The following is an 8084-nucleotide window of genomic DNA, read 5'->3' as shown; positions in this document are numbered from 1 at the left end:
ATTTGCATGGTTTTACATTTGCCTTCCTAATTATGTGCTTTGATTGAAAACATGTTTCTTTGGACTTATATTTGCTAATATTAATCCTCTCTTATTACCATTAGATGCCTTGATATGTGTGTTAAGTGTTTTCAGAGATTATAGGGCAGGAATGGCTCAGAGGATGGAAAGGAAGCATGCAAAAGTGGAAGGAATACAATAAGTTAGAGAAATTGCTAAGCTGTCCAGCCTGACCTCTTCGCACTCAAACGGCTACAACTTTAGCTACAGAGGTCCAAATGACGCGGTTCCAGTTACGTTGGAAAGCTAACGTTTGGGGCTTCGATTTGATATATAATTTGTCATAGTTGCTCCGACGCCAGGCGACGCGAACGCGTGGGTCACGCGGACGCGTGACCTGGCCAACACCCAATCCGCGCGGCCGCATGGACGACGCGGCCGCGTCACCTTTTCGCAACCTGAATGTAACGAAAATCGCAGGGGGCAATTTCTGGGCTGCTTTTGACCCAGTTTTTAGCCCAGAACACACATATTAGAGGCTATAAAGTGGGGGAATGCATCCATTCATGAGGAGGCTTTCATATTCACAATTTTAGGAGTAGATGTAGTTTTTAGAGAGAGAGGTTCTCTCCTCTCTCTTAGGATTAGGATTTAGGACTTCTCTTAGTTTTAGGAGTGACTTTCAATCCCAGGTTCTTTATTTTTATTTAATTTATGAACTCTTCCATGTTACATATAATTTTCTTAATTAATGTTATTTGAGGTATTTCAATTCATGATTGCTTTCTTTTATTTACATGATTACTGCTTCCCATCTGAAGACATTTTTTCCAGTAGATTTACTCTTTTCCTTTTGGTTTTGGTTAAGAAATCAGTAACTCAGGAGTTATCCAATTCAACAGCATAATTGTTAATTGTTATCTTGCCAATTGAATTGATCTTCAATAATCCCAATCTTTTATTAGGAATTAACTAGGATTCAAAGATCTAACTAATTAGTCACTTGACCTTCCCTTGTTATAGCAGAGGTTAACTAAGTGAAATTAAGATTCAACTTTCATTATTGTTGATAAGGATAACTAAATCTTGACTTCCAATTTCTCATACCTTGCCAAGAGGCTATTTTATTATTATTATTTTATTTTATTTGTCATATAACATATTCCCACCTTACTTCCTAAACCCAAATTTACAAACTCATAACCAATAATAAGAACATACCTCCCTGCAATTCCTTGAGAAGACGACCCGAGGTTTGAATACTCGGTTATCAATTTCAAGGGGGTTTGTTACTTGTGACAACCAAACGTTTGTACGAAGGGATTTCTGTCGGTTTAGAGACTATATCTACAACGCGACTGTTTTTATGAAATTCTTTATTGGCAAAAATCCTAACGTCACATACGTTGTACCCACTGCTCATCACAGTTAACAGGAATCAAGCTTGATTTATCAAAATTAATACTTAAGCCTGACATCAACTCAAAACAATGAAGCAGTCTCCTGTAATTCTTGATGGTCTCTTCTTCGGGAGGGAAGAACAAAATAGTATCATCTGCAAACTGAAGATGCATCAGCTCAATATGATCTCTCCCGACCAACAACAGCGATATGCGACCGTTCCTAACAGCCTCTCCAATCATTCTATGTAGGACATCAACAACTAGTACAAAGAGGAATGGAGACAGAGGATCACCTTGCCGCAGACCCCTTTCCATCTTGAACGGCTTAGACGACGAGCCGTTTATCAATACTAACATAGAGCACATACTGACACACTCCATAACTCATCTCCTCCAATTCCGTCCAAATCCCATCTTCTGTAGCACAAAGTTGACAAAACTCCACTTGACTCTATCGTATGCTTTCTGAAAGTCTAACTTTATTATTGCCGCTTTCTTCTTCCTCAGTTTGATCCACTAAACTATTTCACACACAATAAGGGCACCATCATGAATCTTTCGACCCTTGACAAATGCACTCTGCGTCTCGCCTACTAACCCTGGCATAATTGTTTCATTCTCCTCACCAGCATCTTCGAAATTACCTTATACATACACCCCACCAAACTAATTGGACGCAAATCTTTGATTTCCTTAGCACCAGTAAACTTGGGGGCCAGCGCCACCCAAGTGACGTTAGCATATGTCGGCAATCTAGAAGATTGGAAGAAGCCCAGTACCGCTGCCGTTAATTTAGAGCCAATTTCATCCCAGCACTTCTTTATGAAATTCATGTTGTACCCATCACTTCCTATAGCCTTGAATGATTCATAATCCCACATGCCTCTTTAACCTCCTCAGGTGTCGGTAGCATCTCTAGAGCCATAGCATCCTCCTCATCGATCGTTTCTTTCAGACCATCTCTGAAGCCCACCATAGGAGACTTCTCTTGATGATATAAGCCCTTATAAAACTCTCTGATGGCATTCTTGATCCTAGCTTGATTCTTTATGAATCTTCCATTAATAACCAGAGCATTTCCTCCTTCTTGCAGAAGCTAAGTTATGGAAATATCTCGTGTTTTTGTCCATGTGCCTTGCATGCCTAGACCTCGACATTTGCTTCCAATGTAGTTCTTTCCTCACATACCATTTCTCGAAGCAAACAACTAAAGCCCTCCTTCTTGCCTCCACTGTTGCATCATAAGACCCATTATCGACCATGTCATCAATCTTCTTAATCTCTTCCTCAAATTTCATGATCTTCTTATTCATGTCACCAATATTGCCGCTATGCCATTGGTGCACGAAATCATGATTGTTCATTCCCCATCAACGGTGCCAAAAACTTAGCACGCACGTTGCAATCTTAAATTCTTTTTCACAATTTCAATACAACTAACCAGCAAGTGCACTGGGTCGTCCAAGTAATAAACCTTACGTGAGTAAGGGTCGATCCCACGGAGATTGTTAACTTGAAGCAAACTATGATCACCTTGTAAATCTCAGTCAGGCGAATTCAAATGGTTATGGAGATTTGATAATTAAAATATAATTAAAATATAAAATAGGATAGAAATACTTATATAATTCATTGGTGAGAATTTCAGATAAGCGTATGGAGTTGCTTTTGTTCCTTCTGAACCTCTGCTTTTCTACTACTTTCATCCAATCATTCATACTCCTTTCCATGGCAAGCTTTATGTTGGGTTTCACCGTTGTCAATGGCTACCTCCCGTCCTCTCAGTGAAAATGTTCCAAATGCGCTGTCACCGCACGGCTAATCAGTTGTTGGTTCTCGATCATGTTGGAATAGGATCCATTGATCCTTTTGCGTCTGTCACTATGCCCAACACTCGCGAGTTTGAAGCTCGTCACAGTCATCCCTTCCCTGATCCTACTCGGAATACCACAGACAAGGTTTAGACTTTCCGGATCTCAGGAATGGCCGCCAATTAATTCTAGCCTATACCACGAAGGTTCTAATCTTAGATTAGAAACCCAAGAGATACACATTCAAGCTTGTTTGCATGTAGAACGGAAGTGGTTGTCAGGCACGCGTTCATAGGTGAGAATGGTGATGAGTGTCACGGATCATTACATTCATCATGTTGAAGAACGAATGGATATCTTAGAACAGAAATAGGCTTGAGTTGAATAGAAAAACAATAGTACTTTGCATTAATTCATGAGGAACAGCAGAGCTCCACACCTTAATCTATGGTGTGTAGAAACTCCACCGTTGAAAATACAAAAGTGATAATGGTGATCATTGGCTTCAGCCCCATAGAGGGAACCAGAAGAACCAAGATCAAAAGTATGATCAAGTCTGTCAAATACAATAGCAAAAGGTCCTATTTGTAGAAAACTAGTAACCTAGGATTTACAGAAATGAGTAAATGATGCAGAATCCACTTCAGGGCCCACTTGGTGTCTGCTTGGGCTGAGCGTTTGAAGATTTTACGTGTAGAGGCTTTTCTTGGAGTTAAACGCCAGCTTTTGTGCCAGTTTGGGCGTTTAACTCCAGCTTTTATGCCAGTTCTGGCGTTTTGACGCCAGAATTTCTATGCTGACTTGGAATGCCGGTTTGGTCCATCAAATCTCGAGCAAAGTATGGACTATTATATATTGCTGGAAAGCCCAGGATGTCGACTTTCCAACGCAATTAAGAGCGCGCCAATTGGACTTTTGTAGCTCCAGAAAATCCACTTCGAGTGCAGGGAGGTCAGAATCCAACAGCATCCGCAGTCCTTTTTCAGCCTCCGAATCAGATTTTTGCTCAGGTCCCTCAATTTCAGCCAGAAAATACCTGAAATCACAGAAAAACACACAAACTCATAGTAAAGTCCAGAAATGTGATTTTTATTTAAAAACTAATAAAAACATAATAAAAACTAACTAAAATATACTAAAAACATACTAAAAACAATGCCAAAAAGCGTATAAATTATCCGCTCATCACAACACCAAACTTAAATTGTTGCTTGTCCCCAAGCAACTAAAAATCAAATAGGATAAAAAGAAGAGAATATACTATAAATTCTAAAATATCAATGAAACTTAGCTCCAATTAGATGAGCGGGACTAGTAGCTTTTTTGCCACTGAACAGTTTTGGCATCTCACTTTATCCTTTGAAGTTCAGAATGATTGGCATCTATAGGAACTCAGAATTCAGATAATGTTACTGATTCTCCTAGTTCAGTATGTTGATTCTTGAACACATCTACTTTATGAGTCTTGGCCATGACCCTAAGCATTTTATTTTCCAGTATTACCACCGGATACATAAATGCCACAGATACATAACTGGGTGAACCTTTTCAGATTGTGACTCAGCTTTGCTAGAGTCCCCAGTTAGAGGTGTCCAGAGCTCTTAAGCACACTCTTTTTGCTTTGGACCATGACTTTAACCGCTCAGTCTCAAGTTTTTACTTGACACTTTCACGCCACAAGCACATGGTTAGGGACAGCTTGGTTTAGCCGCTTAGGCCAGGATTTTATTCCTTTAGGCCCTCCTATCCACTGATGCTCAAAGCCTTGGATCCTTTTTATTTTACCCTTGCCTTTTGGTTTAAAGCGCTATTGGCTTTTTTTGCTTGCTTTTTTTTTCTTTTTCTTTCTTTCTTTTATTTTTTTCGCCATTTTTTTCTGCAAGCTTTTCACTGCTTTTTCTTGCTTCAAGAATCAATTTTATGATTTTTCAGATTATCAATAACATTTCTCCTTTTTCATTATTCTTTCAAGAGCCAACAATTTTAACATTCATAAACAACAAATTCAAAAATATGCACTGTTCAAGCATTCATTCAGAAAACAAAAAGTATTGTCACCACATCAAAATAATTAAACTAGTTTCAAGGATGAATTCGAAATCATGTACTTCTTGTTCTTTTGTGATTAAAACATTTTTCTTTTAAGAAAGGTGATAGATTCATAGGACATTCATAGCTTTAAGACATAGACACTAAGACACTAGTGATCATGTAATAAAGACACAAACATAGATAAACATAAAGCATAAAAATTCGAAAAATAGAAAATAAAGAACAAGGAAATTAAAGAACGGGTCCACCTTAGTGATGGCGGCTAGTTCTTCCTCTTGAGGATCTTATGGAGTGCCTGAGCTCCTCAATGTCTCTTCCTTGCATTTGTTGCTCCTCTCTCATGATTCTTTGATCTTCTCTAATTTCATGAAGGAGGATAGAATGCTCTTAGTGTTCCACCCTTAGTTGTCCCATATTGGAACTTAATTCTCCTAGGGAGGTGTTAATTTGCTCCCAATAATTTTGTGGAGGAAAATGCATCCCTTGAGGCATCTCAGGGATTTCATGATGAGGAATTTTCTCATGCTCTTGTCCATGAGTGGGATCTCTTATTTGCTCTATCCTTTTCTTAGTGATGGGCTTGTCCTCATCAATGAGGATGTCTTCCTCTATGTCAATTCCAACTGAATTGCAAAGGTGACAAATGAGATGAGGGAAGGCTAACCTTGACAAAGTAGAGGACTTGTCCGCCACCTTGTAGAGTTCTAGGGATATAACCTCATGAACTTCTACTTCCTCTCCAATCATGATGCTAAGGATCATGATAGCCCGGTCTATAGTAACTTCAGACCGGTTGCTAGTGGGAATGATTGAGCGTTGGATAAACTCCAACCATCTCCTAGCCACGGTCTTGAGGTCATGCCATCTTAGTTGAACTGGCTTCCCTCTTGAATCTTTCTTCCATTAAGCGCCCTCTTCACAAATGTCTATGAGGACTTGGTCCAACCTTTGATCAAATTTGACCCTTCTAGTGTAGGGGAGTGCATCTCCTTGCATCATGGGCAAGTTAAATGCCAACCTTACATTTTCCGAACTAAAATCTAAGTATTTCCCCCGAACCATTGTAAGCCAATTCTTTGGGTCCGGGTTCACACTTTGATCATGGTTCTTGGTGATCCATGCATTGGCATAGAACCCTTGAACCATTAAGATTCCGACTTGTTGAATGGGGTTGGTGAGAACTTTCCAACCTCTTTTTCGAATTTCATGTCGGATCTCCGGGTATTCACCCTTTTTGAGCTTGAAAGGGACCTCGGAGATCATCTTTTTCTTGGCCACAACTTCATAGAAGTGGTCTTGATGCACCCTTGAGATGAATCTCTCCATCTCCCATGACTCGGAGGTGGAAGCCTTTGCCTTCCCTTTTCTCTTTCTAGAGGTTTCTCCGGCCTTAGGTGCCATAAATGGTTATGGAAAAATAAAAAGCAACGCTTTTACCACACCAAACTCAGAAGGTTTGCTCGTCCTCGAGCAAAAGAAGAAGGAAGAGAGTAGAGGAAGAAGAAATAGAGGAGATGGAGGGGGGTTAGTATTTCGGCCAAGGGGGAGAAGTAGTGTTTAAGATGTGTGAAAATGAAGGGGTGAAGATGGGTTTATATAGGAATGTGGAGAGGGTAAGGTTCGGCCATGTATGGGTGGGTTTAGGAGGGAAAGTGGTTTGAATTTAAATGGTGAGGTAGGTGGGGTTTATGATGGATGGATGTGGATTGGTGAAGGGTTTATGGAGAAGAGGGTAGGATTTGATAGGTGTGAAGAAGAGAGAGAGTGAGTTGAGGTTGGTGGGGATCCTGTGGGGTCCACAGATCCTGAGATGTCAAGGATTTCTCATCCCTGCACCAATTAGGCTTGCAAAATTCCCTTTGCTGCCAATCCTGGCATTAAACGCCAGGTTGCTGCCCATTTCTGGCGTTTAACGCCAGCTTCTTGCCCTTTTCTGGCGTTAAACGCCAGTCTGGTGCCCATTTCTGGCGTTAAACGCCCAGAATGGTGCCAGACTGGGCGTTTAATGCTCATTCTGCTGCCCTTACTGGCGTTTAAACGCCAATAGGCTTCTCCTCCAGGGTGTGCTATTTTTCATTCTATTTTTCAGTTTGTTTTTGCTTTTTCAATTGTTTTTGTGACTTCACATGATCATCAACCTACAGAAAACATAAAATAACAATGGAAAATAGAAATTTAACATAGATAAGTAAAATTGGGTTGCCTCCCAACAAGCGCTTCTTTGATGTCAGTAGCTTGACAGTGAGCTCTCATGGAGCCTCACAGATGCTCAGAGCATGATGATGGCCTCTTAACACCAAACTTAGAGTTTGGTTGTGGCCTCCCAACACCAAACTTAGAGTTTGAATGTGGGGGTTTTGTTTGACTCTGTATTGAGAGAAGCTTTTCATGCTTCTTCTCCATGGTTACAGAGGGAGATCCTTGAGCTTTAAACACAAGGGAGTCCTCATTCACTTGAAGGACCAATTCTCCTCTGTCAACATCAATCACAGCTTTTACTGTGGCTAGGAAGGGTCTGCCAAGGATGATGGATTCATCCATACACTTCCCAGTATCTAGGATTATGAAATCAGCAGGGATGTAGTGGTCTTCAACCTTTACCAAGACATCCTCTACAAGTCTATAAGCCTGTTTCCTTGAATTGTCTACCATTTCTAGTGAGATTCTTGCAGCTTGTACCTCAAGGATCCCTAGCTTCTCCATTACAGAGAGAGGCATGAGGTTTATGCTTGACCCTAGGTCACACAGAGCCTTCTCAAAGGTCATGGTGCCTATGGTACAAGGTATTGAGAACTTTTCAGGATCTTGTCTCTTCAGA

Source organism: Arachis ipaensis, chromosome B3 (genome assembly GCF_059453495.1).
Source record: "Arachis ipaensis isolate K30076 ecotype BB chromosome B3, ASM5945349v1, whole genome shotgun sequence".
Lineage (NCBI taxonomy): Eukaryota > Viridiplantae > Streptophyta > Magnoliopsida > Fabales > Fabaceae > Arachis > Arachis ipaensis.
Note: the sequence above shows the minus strand (reverse complement) of the source record.